This window comes from Aedes albopictus, chromosome 3, assembly GCF_035046485.1.
Source record: "Aedes albopictus strain Foshan chromosome 3, AalbF5, whole genome shotgun sequence".
In the NCBI taxonomy this organism is placed as follows: domain Eukaryota; kingdom Metazoa; phylum Arthropoda; class Insecta; order Diptera; family Culicidae; genus Aedes; species Aedes albopictus.
Window position 1 is genome coordinate 328,344,400 of NC_085138.1, and position 19,940 is coordinate 328,364,339.

General features: G+C 41.6%; 1 protein-coding gene across 1 annotated transcript in view; it reads right to left on the reverse strand.

Moving 5' to 3' along the window:
• The window catches only part of LOC109427043 (Y+L amino acid transporter 2), a 53,152-nt gene extending 33,504 nt beyond the window's left edge, over positions 1–19,648 (reverse strand). Inside the window, exon 1 of the mRNA XM_019702593.4 lies at positions 19,448–19,648. The gene's annotated coding sequence lies outside the window, so the exon portion shown is untranslated. The remainder of the gene's footprint in view (positions 1–19,447) is intronic.
• Positions 19,649–19,940: the final 292 nt, after the last annotated feature.

Genomic DNA, 19,940 nt, shown 5'->3' on the forward strand with positions numbered 1-19,940 from the left:
CAGATAAGAAAAAAAGAGACATTCTAAGGGAAACTGGGTCCTCCCAATAAGTGTTCGGTAATTTTAGGTGTTATTGGGAGGCATTCTGAGGGAAGTCGGTTCCTCCCAATAAGTGTTCGGTAATTTTAGGTGATATTGTGGAGCATTTTGAGGGAAGCTGGGTCCTCCCGATAAGTGGTCGGTAATTTTAGGTGATATTGGGGGGCATTCTGAGGGAAGTCGGTTCCTCCCAATAAGTGTTCGGTAATATCAGGTGTTATTGGGAGGCATTCTGAGGGAAGTCGGTTCCTCCCAACCCGGGAGCTTCTTGACAGCTGCCGAACAACGTCAGCGTACCTAAAAATTTTGGTCCGGGTGGTACTGTCAGATTCAAAGCGGCAAGCGCTACTTTTGAAAATGACGAAAACCGACAATAACAAACCGCACAAAAAACATTAAAACATTAAACAGAAACCTTAATTTGTTGTTTCCGCTTTTTTGTGGTAGATAAATGCAAAATATGTGCGGCATGATGAATTTGTTTACTAGAAGCAAAAATTATATCTATTAAACGGGTAAAGGCAAAACAGCCGGATTTCATAAAATTAATAAGAAACTTATGTTTTCTTCTAGTGCGGTTATTAAGCACCAGCAAGTAATAAATTAGGTTACTTATGCTAACATTTTACAGCTACATATCTGGTGGCAAAGCCAAAATGGAAGTTAAAAATAATCATTTGCAGATGTTTTTTTTCTCGAGTTTGATCGTCGGTTTGGTCTAGCATGCGCAGTCACCAATTAATATGGAAGACCGTTTAAACATGTGCTTTTATTGCATTTCTTACAAGAAAAAAAACAAAATAATTTCAATTTAATGAACATTAGTTTTTGCGCTTCTATTGAATACGTCCTTTTGATACGAAACGCTAGCCTCTTGTTGGCTTCCACTCACCACGAAACAAAAAGATGTTTTCGCATGGACAAAAATTGTTGCGTCAGTGAAGGAAGGACCCGTTGTTTACGAACAGTAGCGACATCTGCGATTTGCAAGTAGGTACGCGAAACTGAGCTCATCTGTCAAGTTACGGGGGGGTTGGTTCCTCCCAAGAAGTGTTCGGTAATTCTAGGTGATATTTGGGGACATTCTTTGGGAAGCTGGGTCCTCCCGATAAGTGGTCGGTAATTTTAGGTGATATTGGGAGGCATTCTGAGGGAAGTCGGTTCCTCCCAAGAAGTGTTCGGTAATTTTAGGTGATATTGGGGGACATGCTTAGGGAAGCTAGGTCCTCCCGATAAGTGTTCGGTAATTTTAGGTGATATTGGGGATCATTCTGAGGGAAGTCGGTTCCTCCCAAGAAGTGTTCGGTTATTTTAGGTGATATTGGGGGATATTCTTAGGGAAGCTGGGTCCTCCCGATAAGTGGTCGGTAATTTTCGGTGATATTGGGGGGCATTCTGAGGGAAGTCGGTTCCTCCCAATAAGTGTTCGGTAATTTCAGGTGTTATTGGGAGGCATTCTGAGGGAAGTCGGTTCCTCCCAAGAAGTGTTCGGTAATTCTAGGTGATATTGGGAGACATTCTAAGGGAAACTGGGTCCTCCCAATAAGTGTTCGGTAATTTTAGGTGTTATTAGGAGGCATTCTAAAGGAAGTCGGTTCCTCCCAATAAGTGTTCGGTAATTTTAGGTGTTACATACTGGGAGGCATTCTGAGGGAAGCTGGGTCCTCTTAATAGGTGTTCATTAATTTTAGGTGATATTGGGGGACATTCTGAGGGAAGTTGGGTCCTCCCAATAAATGTTCGGTTATTTTAGGTGATATTGGGGGGCATTCTTAAGGAAGTCGGTTCCTCCCAAGAAGTGTTCGGTAATTTTAGGTGATATTGGGGGATAATCTGAGGGAAGTTGGGTCCTCCCAATAAGTGTTCGGTAATTTTAGGTGATATTGGGGAGCATTCTGAGGGAAGTTGGGTCCTTCCAATAAATGTTCGGTTATTTAAGGTGATATTGGGGGGGCATTCTGAGGGAAGTCGGTTCGGAAGTGTTCGGTCAAGAAGTGTTCGGTTATTTTAGGTGATATTGGGGGATATTCTGAACGAAGTTGGGTCCTCCCAATAAGTGTTCGGTAATTTTAGGTGTATTGGAGGGCATTCTGAGCGAAGTCGGTTCCTCCCAATAAGTGTTCGGTAATTTTAGGTGATATTGGAAGACATTCTAAAGGAAGCTGGGTCCTCTCAATAAGTGTTCGGTAATTTTAGGTGATATTGGGAGACATTCTACGGGAAGCCGGTTCCTCCCAATAAGTGTTGGTTAATTTTAGGTGATATTGGGAAGCATTCTGAAGAAATTCGGTTCCTCCCAATAAGTGTTCGGTAATTTTAGGTGATATTGGGAGACATTCCACGGGAAGCTGGGTCCTCCCAAAAGTTTTCGGTAATTTTAGGTGATATTGGGAAGCATTCTGAAGGAAGTCGGGTCCTCCCAATAAGTGCTCGGTAATTTTAGGTGATATTGGGAGACATTCTACGGGAAGCTGGGTACTCCCAATAAGTTTTCGGTGATTGTCGGTGATATTGGGAAGCATTCTGAAGAAAGTAGGTTCCTCCCAATAAGTGTTCGGTAATTTTAGGTGATATTGGGAGACATTCTAAGGGAAGCTGGGTTCTCCCAATATCACCTAGAATTACCGAACACTTATTGGGAGGAACCGACTTCACTCAGAATGCTCCCCATATCACCTAAAATTACCGAACACTTAATGGGAGGAACCGACTTCCCTCAGAATGCCTCCCAATATCACCTAAAATTACCGAACACTTATTGGGAGGAACGGACTTCCCTCAGAATGCTCCCCAATATCACCTAAAATTACCGAACACTTATTGGGAGGAATCGACTTCCCTTAGAATGCCCCCCAATATCACCTAAAATTACCGAACACTTATTGGGAGGACCCAACTTCCCTCAGAATGCCCCCTAATATCACCTATAATTACCGAACACTTATTGGGAGGAACCGACTTCACTCAGAATGCTCCACAATATCACCTAAAATTACCGAACACTTATTGGGAGGACCCAGCTTCCCTTAGAATGTCTCCCAATATCACCTAAAATTACCGAACACTTATTGGGAGGACCCAGCTTCCCGTAGAATGTCTCCCAATATCACCTAGAATTACCGAACACTTATTGGGAGGACCCAACTTCCCTCAGAATGCCCCTAATATCACCTAGAATTACCGAACACTTATTGGGAGGAACCGACTTCACTCAGAATGCTCCCCATATCACTAAAAATTACCGAACACTTATTGGGAGGACCCAGCTTCCCTTAGAATGTCTCCCAATATCACCTAAAATTACCGAACACTTATTGGGAGGAACCGACTTCCTTCAGAATGCTTCCCAATAACACCTAAAATTACCGAACACTTATTGGGAGGACCCAGCTTCCCGTAGAATGTCTCCCAATATCACCTGAAATTACCGAACACTTATTGGGAGGAACCGACTTCCTTAAGAATGCTTCCCAATAACACCTAGAATTACCGAACACTTATTGGGAGGACCCAGTTTCCCGTAGAATGTCTCCCAATATCACCTAAAATTACCGAACACTTATTGGGAGGACCCAGTTTCCCGTAGAATGTCTCCCAATATCACCTAAAATTACCGAACACTTATTGGGAGGAACCGACTTCACTCAGAATGCTCCCCATATCACTAAAAATTACCGAACACTTATTGGGAGGACCCAGCTTCCCTTAGAATGTCTCCCAATATCACCTAAAATTACCGAACACTTATTGGGAGGAACCGACTTCCTTCAGAATGCTTCCCAATAACACCTAAAATTACCGAACACTTATTGGGAGGACCCAGCTTCCCGTAGAATGTCTCCCAATATCACCTGAAGTTACCGAACACTTATTGGGAGGAACCGACTTCCTTAAGAATGCTTCCCAATAACACCTAGAATTACCGAACACTTATTGGGAGGACCCAGTTTCCCGTAGAATGTCTCCCAATATCACCTAAAATTACCGAACACTTATTGGGAGGAACCGACTTCACTCAGAATGCTCCCCATATCACCTAAAATTACCGAACACTTATTGGGAGGACCCAACTTCCCTCAGAATGCCCCTAATATCACCTAGAATTACCGAACACTTATTGGGAGGAACCGACTTCACTCAGAATGCTCCCCATATCACTAAAAATTACCGAACACTTATTGGGAGGACCCAACTTCCCTCAGAATGCCCCCTAATATCACCTAGAATTACCGAACACTTATTGGGAGGAACCGACTTCACTCAGAATGCTCCCCATATCACCTAAAATTACCGAACACTTATTGGGAGGAACCGACTTCCCTCAGAATGCCTCTCAATATCACCTAAAATTATCGAACACTTATTGGGAGGAACCGACTTCCCTCAGAATGCTCCCCAATATCACCTGAAATTACCGAACACTTATTGGGAGGAATCGACTTCCCTCAGAATGCCCCCCAATATCACCTAAAATTACCGAACACTTATTTGGAGGACCCAACTTCCCTCAGAATGTCCCCCAATATCACCTTAAATTACCGAACACTTATTGGGAGAAACCAAGGGGCGTGCAACTCTAAACTCCCGATAATTTCGCAAAATACTAACAAATACTAGAAATATTAGTACGATATTAGAGGAAAATTGATCAAAGAGCTCTGGTTTTTCAAAACCCTGTTTTGGTTTTGAATGACAGCCATCTAACCACCCACGGCTGAAACGACAACGTCGAGCATCAATCCTGATCTTCGGTAGGCACTCTTTCTCATAATGAGATGGAATCAACGGAGACCGATAGCAAACAAGACGATCCAGATTGGAATGCAGAACAATCAACGACATTGATATTGGATGATTAATAGTTAGAGACATTCGCAAATTTATAAATGTTTTTTTCGTTATTTTCTGAAGTGTTACACCGTGGATCTTTTTTGGATTGAAAGGCAGAAAAGTGGCCAGGCTGCGGCTTTCTTTTGTTGTTGTTTTTGGCCACAAATGTTGTAATTTGAGATTTGAAAGAAAAAACTTACAAGACATGCAATACCTAAAGGTAACGAAGTAGGGAGAGAAGTGGAATAAATTTGGTTGATTCCAAAAAAAAAATCCAAAATTTGCAGTTATAATCACAGTCTTTATTAGTTCAGACGTTTATAAAGAATGCACACAGAGGTAGAATCAACTCTGGACAATTAGCCGCTATTGCTACTCACTGTGTCTCTACACTCTGTAATCTCCTAGTTTGAGCGCGTCTTAAGACTGATCTTGACGGCGATTAATGTATCATCTATAATAAAAGCAATTGATTGTTAGACACTGAAATTGAAGAAAATGAACGTACCTTTTCAAATGGACATTTTTGAAAACCCGTGAGCCACCGTTTTCTCCACCTGCACGTCTCACGATTGTACACAACAAATGGCACTTTGATCTTCCATAGCAACCGTGCTAGTCATCGTTGCTTTGATGGGCAATATTGGAAATACTAGAAATACTATCACGGTACTATTAGTAAATACTAGGGAAAGTTTAGAGTTGCAGGCCCCTTGGGAGAAACCGACTTCCCTCAAAATGGAGTGTGATTTTTGAGGCAAAGTGAAAAAGCCGCTTTTTTTTATTCGGATCGGCTGCGTCGTCGTCGTCGTCAATTTGAATGTCCACATCGTCGTACCCGTGTGTAGTTGTAGCGGTTCAATGTGATTTTGGAGAAGAGGCCAGTTAGTGGAAGATGCTGTAGCACATACGCACTGGACACTTCGAAGGATGTTTATTGGTGAGCTCTTTCCATTTTATCATAATAATTAATGCTAAAAGATTTATACAATTCTGCTCTGGTTTTTGTGTATTTATCTATCAAATATTGAAAGAGATCGAAGTGTGCTTTGGATGGAAGCGGAAGTTTTTTTTCTCTCGCTAGTGATTTCTGTCAATATTCTAAAAAATTTAAATTGGATTACTTTCAAACAATTTGGAAATTACAATTGAAAGACCACGTTTAGAAAAGTGTATCACGTAACGACTGAATATTAGAGTGGATTACTAAGGGAGCATCCAGCCATGCAGTGTCGTCGGATTGTGACAATCAAAGAAACCTCAAGCGCTGTTCCGGTTGCAAGAGGTTTTTCTGGAAAACGCCAGCGCATCGGACATTGCATCCACCGGAATATCATGGGTAAAATCGCGTAGGAATATGACAACTTGTGTAGCCTTCATCCAAAGAATTTCGTCCGAGTGAGGAAAGAAGGAGAAGTCTGTCATCGATTTCGAGAACTTTCATTGCCGTAAGAGTTTGGCAAATCGTTTTTTTGTATGCTGTTCAGTCCTGGTGAGTGTGTTCCGGTTTGTGTAACCTAATTGTTTAACCCTCAAAATTTCAATTAGAGTTTTTGAATTAGAATTAACTACCCAAGTAACGCAACAAGCTTTTAAGAATGGCCATTGTTCGGCCGTACACGGGATTTCAAATGGCGTCCTGGGCGTCCTGAAATTCAGTAACTTGCCCATAACAAACTTTTTTCTGCCCATCGTCTACGGCGACCTGCTCAAATTTTACTGCTAACGCAAATCTATTTCGACATACATTGTCCCGCGTCGGTGATCTTTCTGACCGCTGCCAACCCAAATATGGGCCAAAAATTATGCATTAATCTGTGTTGAATTTTGTAGTTATTTGACAAACTCGAATTAGGCGCTGTTATAAAATAACAACATTATTGCTTTCATGATTGATTTGCATGATGCTCCAGTGTTTTTATAGATTAGTAAAATTCACTCATTCAATACTTGGTGCAGACTATGATTTTTTGTGCTGTTTGTAATCGGCTCACATTATTAAAGCTTAAAACCAACACAATATGTTTCCTGATACACTTATATTACAGTTATAATACTTCTTTTGAAATTTTGATTTCAAAATATGTTTTTTGTGTTACTTGGGTAAAGATATCAATTGAGATTCATCTTATTTGACTTTCCATTGTCTTTGTATTATAATATTACAATTTTCATATTCATATGACGGGGTATACACACACACGGGGGGGGGGGGTAGCCTAAGGGAGTTAAATGAACTGATGCCCGGACTTAAGTTCGTGGAGTAGCCAGTCTTTTGTCATGAGATAGCAACTTTATGTTGACTACCGAAGGAATTCAGGAATTTTAACTCACCCTGCTACAACAAACCATCAGGTAGATCATTCCCTCCCGGAGTGATTCTGCAGCCATAGGTAATCCTTGCGCTGATGGTGGGTACACTTCAATCATCATCATCATCATCATTTATCTATCAAATATTGAAAAGTTCGTCACGTCATGTGTCGGCGCTAGTTCCAAATGCACATTTAGTTGATAATAAATAAATTTCTTTCATTTTTTGCATGAACACAAAAATTTGAATGGTTCGTCATCTTCGGTGTCGACATTTGTAATATTTTAGTCCAAATGAATAAATGTTTTGACTCAAATAAAGGTTGCATGAATTTCTGGAAAAAGAGAGGGTTGGTAAAAGATAGACGGCGAACCATGCGGTGAGATCTTTCTGATTTATTTATCACGTGTTATTTTGTTAATACTTGTGAATTGATCGCGTTCAGCATTGTCTCGCGTGGAAACGCAAACTACAGATGCGTCGGTGTTTAGCATTGTGTTCTCCTTAGTTGCGAATGAATAACTTATGTAGAGTGAGTTTTGAGGCACAAAAGATCGCGTTCGTCGTCCAAGGTTTAGAAGGGTATTTCTTCGCGAGCGCATTATTAATCGCGAATCAAAACATTACACTCGTTTACCACGACAAAATCCTCAACACATCTCCATTTCCCCTGTCCAAACTCCTAGTGATTTCTCGTAGTAACGCAGAGAATTCCTCGGTTATTGGCCTAAGCGAGAATCACGTCATCACTTCCTTCCCTATCCTCAATTGACCTGCATTCGGACGCGGCCGGCGCTGGTATTGCTTATTGAAAAGTATTGGGATTCCAGCATTTACACAATGAAGAGAAAGCTAATCCCAAGCATCATCTGTTGGTTCTTTGTGTAAATGCAGTTGTCCTTGCAATAACAGAGGAGCAACCGCGGGCGGTCAATCATACTCATGCTCATGCTCATGCTCGGAACCGACTTCCCTCAAAATGCCCTCCAATATTACCTAAAATTACCAAACACTTATTGGGAGGACCCAACTTCCCTTAGAATGTCTCACAATATCACCTAAAATTACCGAACACTTATTGGGAGGAACCGACTTCCTTAAGAATGCTTCCCAATATCACCTAAAATTACCGAACACTTATTGGGAGGAACCGACTTCCTTCAGAATGCTTCCCAATATCACCTAAAATTACCGAACACTTATTGGGAGGACCCAGCTTCCCTCAGAATGTCCCCCAATATCACCTAAAATTACCGAACACTTATTGGGAGAAACCGACTTCGCTCAGAATGCCCTCCAATATCACCTAAAATTACCAAACACTTATTGGGAGGACCCAGCTTCCCTTAGAATGTCTCCCAATATCACCTAAAATTACCGAACCCTTATTGGGAGGAACCGACTTCCTTAAGAATGCTTCCCAATAACACCTAAAATTACCGAACATTTATTGGGAGGACCCAACTTCGCTCAGAATGTCCCCCAATATCACCTAAAATTACCGAACACTTATTGGGAGAAACCGACTTCTCTCAGAATGCCCTCCAATATCACCTAAAGTAACCAAACACTTATTGGGAGGACCCAGCTTCCCGTAGAATGTCTCCCAATATCACCTAAAATTACCGAACACTTATTGGGAGGAACCGACTTCCTTAAGAATGCTTCCCAATAACACCTAAAATTACCGAACACTTATTGGGATGACCCAGCTTCCCTTAGAATGTCTCCCAATATCACCTAAAATTACCGAACACTTATTGGGAGGACCCAGCTTCCCTTAGAATGTCTCCCAATATCACCTAGAATTACCGAGCACTTATTGGGAGGACCCAGCTTCCTGTAGAATGTCTCCCAATATCACCTAGAATTACCGAACACTTATTGGGAGGAACCGACTTCCCTCAGAATGCCTCCCAATATAACCTAAAATTACCGAACACTTATTGGGAGGACCCAGCTTCCCTTAGAATGTCTCCCAATATCACCTAGAATTACCGAACACTTATTGGGAGGAACCGACTTCCCTCAGAATGCCTCCCAATATCACCTAAAATTATCGAACACTTATTGGGAGGACCCAACTTCGCTCAGAATGTCCCCCAATATCACCTAAAATTACCGAACACTTATTGGGAGAAACCGACTTCGCTTAGAATGCCCTCCAATATCACCTAAAATAACCAAACACTTATTGGGAGGACCCAGCTTCCCTTAGAATGTCTCCCAATATCACCTAAAATTACCGAACACTTATTGGGAGGAACCGACTTCCTTCAGAATGCTTCCCAATATCACCTAAAATTACCGAACACTTATTGGGAGGACCCAGCTTCCCGTAGAATGTCTCCCAATATCACCTAAAATTACCGAGCACTTATTGGGAGGAACCGAATTCCTTCAGAATGTCTCCCAATATCACCTAAAATTACTGACCACTTATTTTGAGGAACCGACTTCCCTCAGAATGCCTCCCAATAACACCTAAAATTAATGCGCGTAACTACAGCGCATTTGGCCCCTAAGCTCCAATGCCGTGCTCGCTTGTCGTGCACTACGGGCAGCGTGCATGACATTATAGCTGAGAGGCCAAATATGCTGTAGTTACGCGCATGCAAAATTACCGAACACTTATTGGGAAGAACCGACTTCCCTCAGAATGCCCCCCAATATCACCTAAAATTACCGAACACTTATTTAAAGGACCCAACTTCCCTCACAATGCCCCCAATATCTTCTAAAGTTCTCAAACATTCATTTAAAAACCCCAACTTCCCGCAATAATCCACCTTAATATCACCCATTCATACCTTAAAAGTACAGAACAGACTGTGTACCCGATGGCATGTAATGCCAGAAAAAAGATTAATCACAGCTTATTTAGCAAATTAGCATACATTAATGTTGTAATTAATTATGGAATTATTCATTAAATTACTTATTTAAAATCAATAAAATAATATCTGACTTCGTCAGCATAACCCCACCCCATCTGAATAGCACCGCAGTTTGACTGCGAGTGCAAGGAAACCCAACTCGGCAGAGGATTTTAAACACCACGCAGCTCGTCTTGCTCTCTGCGACCAACATTGGTATCGCTACTAGCATAGCAATGTTTTAAAAATCTTGCGCGCGTCCTTTCGCACGCAACCTCCGCATTGCTTTCCGCCATAGCGGAAATTCGATGTGCCGCTTTGAACTGTGCGCATTCCCCACATCAACAATAACAGAGGCATGGCAATGGCTACAAACTTCTCCGGCTCTCCACCCGAACGACCAGCTCGCCCAGATTGGTGCAATGTTTGTTATGCACGACCAAACATAACACCAATCAGGACGAGTTGGTTGGTTGTGTGGCAATGTTCAGCTATTCATGTGCGTTGCAATAGTTTCTCTTGCCTGCTGTTGGGAGAGTAAACAGCAAGCATACGAACGGGAAGTGCTGCCAAAGCACGGTTGAATGAAATCGGGGCGATGTTTTTCGCAATTCGATGAGTTTCTTACCTAACTTTGAATTAATTATTGTGGCCAAACTACAAAAAATTCAATGTTAGTCCCAAAGAGAGTTTGGTAGAAAACAACATAAACAATCTTTTGTAGAATATCACTTTTCTACTTTACTACGTGTTTTCATTGAATAATAACAAAAATACCTAAAAAAAGAGCATTTTTTTCGGCTTTTGCCGCAAACTTTCCAAAATTTAAGCATGTCAATCACTTTAGATCGAGTTTTTGTCCAAGAAGCATAACAGCACAATGGTTCAGGCTTTCAATTCATGCAAAAAGATTGAGATTTTGATCAAAGATAGCTGAGATACAATTTTTTGAAGTTTTGCATGATAAAAATCATAGAATTTTGAATAACTCACTTAGCAGTGATTTGCGACCCCATGTTCCTTGGGCACTTTTTCATATCTCATTAAGACCTATCTGCCCTCAAATTATTTAAAGTCCGGAAACAAACACCCTGTATATTTGTAATCATATTAATTTTTATCTATGTTTGTGCCACACGTGTTCTTGCATAATATTAATGCCCTATAATCTGTCTGTTGCATTGAACAGATGTTTGTTATACGCCAACATTTGGTATACATCCTACACTCTGTCAATAAACGAATTGTTTACCCATCAGAGTTGAGTGAAAAAGATGTTAACACGTTAATAATCATTTCTATGCGTGTACCGTAGAATAGGGTCACATTAATAGATTTTCAGTGCAGTGCATGGTTCGATCATTTTTGCATTTTATTTGTAGCAGTTTTCTTCAACATTGATAAAACATGAACGAAGATTCTAATTTCGAATCGCATTGAAAATTGGACTTCCTTCACTATTGAAAGTGTGCTCGTTCGGTTTACCAAAAGTCAATGCGATTAATCTGATCTTTGTTTTTCAATACCCATATAAGTGGAGCACCTGGCACGGTAAAGGCTGGGTATGCTGCGCAATTCAGATCCCATGGTGATCCACTAGCTTCTGCCCAGAAACTCCTATCCCTACCTTCACGTGGTACCGGCCGGAAACTATGAGCAATCTTAGGGAAGATCGGGTAACCAACTCCGGTGGGAACTTTGACAGAGAAGGGGGGGGGGGGGGGTGTTTGCTTCGGCAAACCTGAGCGTCTATTCTCCAGGAGGAGCGGCTCACAACAGCGTCTGATCTCCATGTAAGGTACGGTTGATCTACTTCCGAGTGCCAGGGAAAGATTCTCTACTTCTGGTCCTCCGGAAGTAGAGGATTGGTGTCAGGCCCTACGAGACAGCCGTAAAAAACCATTGTAACGGAAAATCAGCAACAGAATAATACGAACCGAGATCAACGGCAACGACCCCAGCGAACAAAAAGGACTTGCGATTGGAAACTCGGTACGTGGAACTGCCGATCTCTCAACTTCATTGGGAGCACTCGCATACTCGCCGATCTACTGAAGGACCGCGGGTTCGGCATATTGGCGCTGCAGGAGGTGTGTTGGACAGGATCCATGGTGCGAACGTTTAGAAGTAATCATACCATCTACCAGAGCTGCGGTAACACACGCGAGCTGGGAACAGCTTTCATCGTGATGGGTGATATGCAGAGCCTTGTGATCGGTTGGTGGCCGATCGACGAAAGAATGTGCAGGTTGAGGCAGCAGGTTGATGCAGCATAATAAACGTGCACAGCCCACACTCCAGAAGCACTGATGATGACAAGGACGCATTTTATGCGCAGCTCGAACGCGAGTACGATCGCTGCACAAGCCACGACGTCAAGATCATCATAGGAGATTTAAACGCTCAGGTAGGCCAGGAGGGGAATTCAGAGCAACGATTGGTAAGTTCAGCGCCCACCAGCAGACGAACGAAAACGGCCTACGACTCATTGATTACGCCGCCTTCAAAAATATGGCCATACGTAGCACCTTTTTCCAACACCTGAAGATCACCACAGCAGACGGAATCTCAAATCGACCACGTTCTGATTGACGGACGGCACTTCTTCGGCATTATCGACGTCAGGACCTATCGTGACGCCAACATCGACTCCGACCACTATCTGGTGATGGTCAAAACTCTCCGTCATCAAAAATGTACGGTACCGGCGACCGTCACGGTACAACCTAGAGCGACTGAAACAACCGAATGTCGCCTTAGCATACGCGCAGAATATCGAGGCCGCGTTGCCAGACGAGGGCGAGCTCGATGAGGCCCCTCTAGAGGACTGCTGGAGTACAGTGAAAGCAGCTATCAACGACGCAGCCGAGAGCACCATCGGGTACGTGGAACGGAATCGACGGAACGAATGGTTCGACGAAGAGTGCAGAACGGTTTTAGAGGAGAAGAATGCAGCGAGGGCGGTAATGCTGCAGCAAGGAACGCGACAGAACGTGGAACGTTACAAACAGAAGCGGAAACAGCAGACCTGCCTCTTTCGGGAGAAAAAGCGCCCCCTGGAAGAAGCGGAGTGTGAAGAAATGGAACTGCTATGCCGTTCCCAAGAAGCACGGAAGTTCTATCAGAAGCTCAACGCATCCCGCAACGGCTTCGTGCCGCGAGCCGAAATATTTATGTATTTATTTCCATCTTTGACTATGTCGCACAGACTACTATTACTTAAAATCTAATTATGTACAGACTACAGCGCAAGCACTACTTCACAAAATTCGTTACGAACAATACAAAATACAATACAATTTGTCGTGAACATCGAAAACTAACAGTAAAACAGAAATTGTAGCGATACAGTACATCACATTACAAAGGTTCAACATCAAGCGATTGTTTGAATACTATTTGGGCGTCCTGAAGGTCTCAATACGGGTTTACGGCGCTCTCGAAATTCACGACATCGCACACCGCTGGGCCAGATGGAAGAGTGCAACGCAGAACTGCGGCGCTTTTCATCAACAACAACTTTGATTTTTTTTTTGTTTGACTTTGAAGGATATGTATTCGTACGTCGAAAGATCTTTCCCCGGTGATATCAAACATTTCACTTCTGATACTCGCGGTACCTATCGTTTCGCACACCAACGTTCTAATTTCGTTCTCCTTGACGTCGTTCGCTATATTCGATATGAACAATGAGCCATTTTACGAAGTGACAACAATGTTGATGATGATATTGATTTTTACGGGTTATTGGACGCTACCTCCTGTCAAAATTCATTCATAAAATCGGCTCATAAAATGGACTATTGTACAACAGAGTCGTTCACAACATCAGGGTGTTGATCGGTTATTTTTGTTGAGGATAGTGGCGAAGAAGTCGAAACTGCTGTACTCGTAGCATTAGGATGTAGGGTAACCTGGGGTAATACGCACCAGCGCGGCAAAACGCCCTCACGCTATTTCACGCTATTTGAGAAGTTCCATTCGATGCAAGCAAACTAGACGTAAAACTGAGCCGGACAAGCCCAAGAATGCAAAGAATATTCGAATGAAAAGCGTGGAAAACGATGGTTTTTCACATTTGGAAAGATTGTCTAATGTGAAGCGCACACAATTTAAGCAATTGCGCGCTGATTATATGGAATCAACCTATTAACTACCATCCGCCTCCTACTCCTTCCATTTGCTGCCTTAAACAGTAAGATGGAGCTGCCTGGTATTCATTAGAATTCAAAGCGGAAAATGCCAGAGGTCGTATTGCCCCACCTCAAGGTGCGTTTTGGCCCCAAAAGTTTTTCAGCACCCAAAAAGTAACACTTTTTTAAATTGTTTATTTGATTCGTTAAAATTGATATCACGCAGACCAAAAGTTGGCGTCTCTTAGTCAAATAGGTAAACTAACTTTCAAAACGCAAGACACCCATAAAATCATGTTAATCTTAGCTATAGCGCCACGTTTGCTTAGGGGGTGCATATTACCCCACCTTCCCCTAGCACGCATTCATCAGATGTCGCCGATAGTGAAACATTCAGTGTCAACTGAGATACGATCTTGCTGATAAGTTCTACCTCTGTCTTCAAACAACTTACGGTATTTTTCGTTGCTAATTCGTCTGCATACAATTCAGGTTGAGGTCTTATATAGCGTCCGTATTCGATCGAGTACTTACAAGAATCACACACCCATAAAATATTACTATTTAAGCATGCGCAACCCTCATCATATGTCAATCCAACGCATCTTGCATGGAATCGGTGTCGATCTTCACAGAATACTTCACATGACACTACGATATCCTCCACACGAAATTCTGCCTTGCACGCGTAACAATGATCCATTCTCATGCAATTTGACGCACCCTATAAGCTGCGATTATCAACTGCATACCAGATACCACACTGCGAAGAACAAAGGATGGCGGCGACAACTGCATTCGCTCATGAGCGAATTGATAGTTCGTTGGTGAGAGGTGTTATTAGCACGAAAAACTAAGGCTAAGACACTTTTATGATTTGATTCAAATGCTATGTGTAAAAACTTCACACAACGTAACAGGAACGACGTAAAACGGATCAAATAATGCAAAGTTAACAACGTAGTTTATCAAAAAACATGCAGCATGATAAAGACGGAGGCCTCTCGACGGACGGACGTGAGGTGATCGAAAGGTAGAAGCAGCACTTTGATTAGCACCTGAATGGCGTGGAGGACGTAGGCACGGGAGACCACGGCAACGGAGGAAATGACGACGCCAGTTCAGCGGAGGAGGGAAATGAACCAACTCCCACGCTGAGGGAAGTTAAGGATGCCATTCACCAGCTCAAAACCAACAAAGCAGCTGGTAAGGATGGTATCGCAGCTGAACTCATCAAGATGGGCCCAGAAAAGTTGGCCACCTGTCTGCACCGGCTGATAGTCAGGATCTGGGAAACCGGGAACCTGGGAATGCTGCCTACAAAGTGCTATCCCAGATCATCTTCCGTCGTCTGTCACCTAAAACGAATGAGTGTGGGAAGTTATCAAGGCGGCTTCATCGACGGCCGGTCACAATGGACCAGATCTTCACCGTATGGTAAATCCTTCAGAAAAGCCGTGAAAACCAGGTCCCAACGCATCACCTGTTCATCGACTTCAAGGCGGCATACGACAGTATCGACCGCGCAGAGCTATAGAGAATCATGGACGAAAACGGCTTTCCTGGGAAGCTGACTAGACTGATTAAAGCAACGATGGACGGTGGGCAAAACTGCGTAAGGGTTTCGGGTGAACTATCCAGTTCATTCGAATCTCGTCGGGGACTGCGACAAGGTGATGAACTCTCATGCCTACTATTCAACATCGCTCTGGAAGGTGTGATGCGACGAGCCGGGCTCAACAGCCGGGGAACGATTTTCTCAAAATCCGGTCAATTTGTGTGCTTTGCGGACGACATGGACATTATTGCCAGAACATTTGGAACGGTGGCAGAGCTGTACACCCACCTGAAACGCAAAGCCTGCTCGACGAGGCGTTACGCTTCTTTGGCATTTTGTCACGACGTTCCTAAAGGTTTGGCACTAAGACAGCCCGTTATTTTGCCAAAACTTGCTTTGAGGTAGCACTATAGGTTCATATAATAATTTAATATAATAATTATAATAATAATTTTGACAATTGACCTATATGGGGAGAAATGTTACTTTTCCTTAAGGAATAATAACACGGACTATTTTTCCGCGCGGAAAAAGTGACAGCTTCATTTGATTTGCACGGGAAGCGTTACTGGCGTTCCTTACTTGCCATCTGCGAACAGCTCAAGTAGTTTTGAAGCGGAATCATTACTTGATCATTACTTGTCCTATCTTTTTGCACAGTACGTACGAAGTGGAAACTAGCCATTACTGGTTACTTGGGTGTAGATCTACCGAAAACAAAAACAAATTGATATGCGAGGTGCAATTAATCATGTTTATTTGTCTCATCCAAACACATTTATAACACACCAGCTCTTCTAAAAAAACTTCCAAATTGGGATTTGAACTCATGATCTTCCAATCAATCGTCGCATGCCTTACCATCCATGCCATCCTGGAATTGGGACGTCGGTCACTGAGATCTAAACATCTTCCCAAAGCTGTGAAATATCAATATTCAGATTTATGGAAGGTTGAAAATATTTGCCAAAAAAGTTATGAAGACAACTACAAACTTTTGAAATTGCTACGGAAATCAGCAAATGTCTCAAATATTTTGCATTGATGTGCAACAAACATCAACTCATATTTAACACTGAAGAACTATTCTATTATCATCAAGATATATACAGATGAATGTGCTAATTTGTACATAAACTGAACAAAGAGCACAAAAGAGGTCTTGTTAAACAATTTTGTAAAGGAATTGCTGCAAGTCGAACAGAAAGCTTATTACTCTTAAAAAGTGTTTTTAATTATCATATTAATACCGTTACGAAAAGCTGAACATTGGCAACTTTTTCAATTGAAAAAGCATGTGTACAGTAATATGTACAGCATAATTTTAGTACCGCAATCATTGCTATCATAAAGCAACAATTCAGCATTAATGCTTGCTTGTGGATTGCGATTGTTAGCTAGGGCATTCGTTTTTAATAAGTGGTTCATATAAAAGTCAAAATCTGGAGAAGGAGGACAAAATTAGCAGGATTAAAATCCATGTTGTCTGTTTAAACAAGTGTAACACTCAATACCCTAGCAAAACTTAACAACAAAATGATAGCAAATCATAAACTTGATTTGTATTCAGCAGCAAATTGATATCAGTTTGTCTTGGCTAAATTTGATTTCAAATTTAGATTTCGTTCTGCTGTCACTTCCGTCACTTTAAACTATTGTAAAAATTAGGTTATTTCAAAACTTATGGACAACCATGTATAATATACTCTAAGAATATGCCATTAGTTTAATTATTTTATGGCATTTAGGATTCCATATCAAACGAAAAACCCGCATATTTAACGGTTTTTCTATTTTTTCGTACTGATAGCAAAAATAGTTGTCAATTTGCTATCACCGATAGTAGGAATTGTTTTAGATTGCTGTTACGAGAACATTTTTCTGCTATCATTTTTGATATTAAAACGGCAACCTGAGTTATCATAATTTGCAATATCACAACATCAAAATTTGTTTTCAATTTGCAGTCAAACTTTGCTCGGGTATCTAGTTTCATCACAATATGTATCCAGTTCAACTCATGCATTGAAATTTGTTTGTCTCAATAACACTAGTTTACAGCATTTTTGAACTCGGTAAACTGATGATCATTTTTGGTGTAGAATCATGCCCTGAGTTCGAAAACGCGAAAGAAAAAAAATACAGTAGAGCGGATTTTTTTTCGACTTTCCATACAAGGTTGATGATTTGAAATCGATTTTTGTTCTATTTTTAAGCAAAGTCACTCACTTCAAACATCTCACTCTCCGTAATCAATGCTCCAATTGAGCTGAAATTTTTACTGTAACTCGCCTACATATGATATGTCAAATAAACGTCGAGAAAGAGTTTTTAAATTGTTTTTTTTTTCATTGAAAAAAAATCAATTTCTTCAAAAAAAATTGGGAATTTTGCTAAAATTGAAGGATATCTTCCCAAAAATTCGCCCATATCTTGGATTTCATCAATCTGACTCAAAACCTGTATTCAGATGATCGAATGCTTTTGTATTCAGCTTTTAATTTATGGAAAAAGTTTTTAAATTGGTTGAACAAAATGCGATATTTTTGAATTTTAGTGAATAACATATTTTGAAAAGTTATAAAGCTCGATATTGAGCTAAAACTCAAAAACTGTTCTACTTTAAATTTTTTGAAGGTCGGTTTCGAAATCAGCGCTAAATTGTGCTTCAAAAATTTTGGTCGTTGACAGAAGTTCACGACTTTCGTTTTATTTTGTAAACTAGTGTAATTTAATCAGTTTCAGTACACCTACCTTCCGCACTATCAAAGCTACCCCATTTTTCGGTAACAGTTTGTCCACACGTGCTAAAAATAGCCGATATACTATCCACCAGCAAACATTCAACCAGACCGCAAACGAAATGTAAACACCGGTCACCTTGGTTCGCTCCAGCCGAATAAACCACCAAAATCACACATAGCACAGGAAACTTCACGTTTTCATACAGATAATCAGTAGTGATATCAGTTACTAGGTAAATAGTTCGTTCGCTATAGTAGCGAAATCATTAAACCAAAGGGATTCCCGCGCTTGGTGGTTCACTGTATGACTCGAGTCGCGTGTCGTGCTTAATCCAGTTACAACATTGTGTCACCACTGCCGTATGGTATTCCCATTAAACCGCGCAATCTGTGGATGAACCCGGTTATGCGTTCAAGGTTGAGCCTTTACTTTCATAAATTTTGGTTTAGTGTTTTGGTATTGATTCAAGTGTTGTCGTAGAAATGTCTGAGGCTCAAATATTTAAATATTATGTGTTTTCATTTATCAGACATGCGAGATTTCAATTCGGAACCGACCCCCTTACCATATCAAACTAAAAAAGGGGTAAAATTCTATCACTCTCCGTTGTAACCGGCGCATCGAGCATCCAATTCAAAACAGCGTGCATTGCAGCGGTGCTAACCACACAAGCACGCAAACATGTGGCAATCGATGGAGACGGACGGCAATTATGAACTTGCTGATGTCGTCGGTGAAGTGCCTCTAGTGAGGCGCCTGAACGAATCCACGTGTTTTCCAAATTCTGCGAAATTTCTCTCCTCCCGTGCACCAGTCCGTGTGGATGGGCTTGTGCAACAGTGCTGGATGCCAAAGAATGACGAAACTCTTGGTATAGGGAAAATCATTTCCTCGCAGGCAGGATATCGATTGAAACGTAATTTTTATGTTGCAGACTTTTGAGAATACTTACTACATGCTGTTTTGAAATATGGTTATCTTGCTTGTTCCAGCTTTAATAAATTACGTTTGTTCTAATAACTGTTGGATACCACTCAGAAACACTTAAAAAACAGTTCCCCTAAAACAAAATTTCCATTCAAACGAAAAGGCAACTCTACTTCAATCTACACCGGTTGAATTGCACACGTATACTGGACTGGCAGACTATACAAAGTAGAATGAACCCTCTCTCATTTGCCACCTCTTCAAACAGCAATGTTAGTATGGTGTTCAGAATCGAGCATGGCGCTTCTCTCATTCAGCACTGAGCTCAGAGCTGTAGCATGGCAGTAATACCATACTAGCAAAAAAGCGTCCGTTCCATCGCACATTGCGTTGGTAAACATAAACATCGAGCGAGAGAAGCATGCTGCCACTGACTGGCATTGCAAATTCTTGTATTGGAACCACGATTGGACTAATACAGTTCAAGCTATGCGGTGTGTTGCTGTCGGGACTTCAGG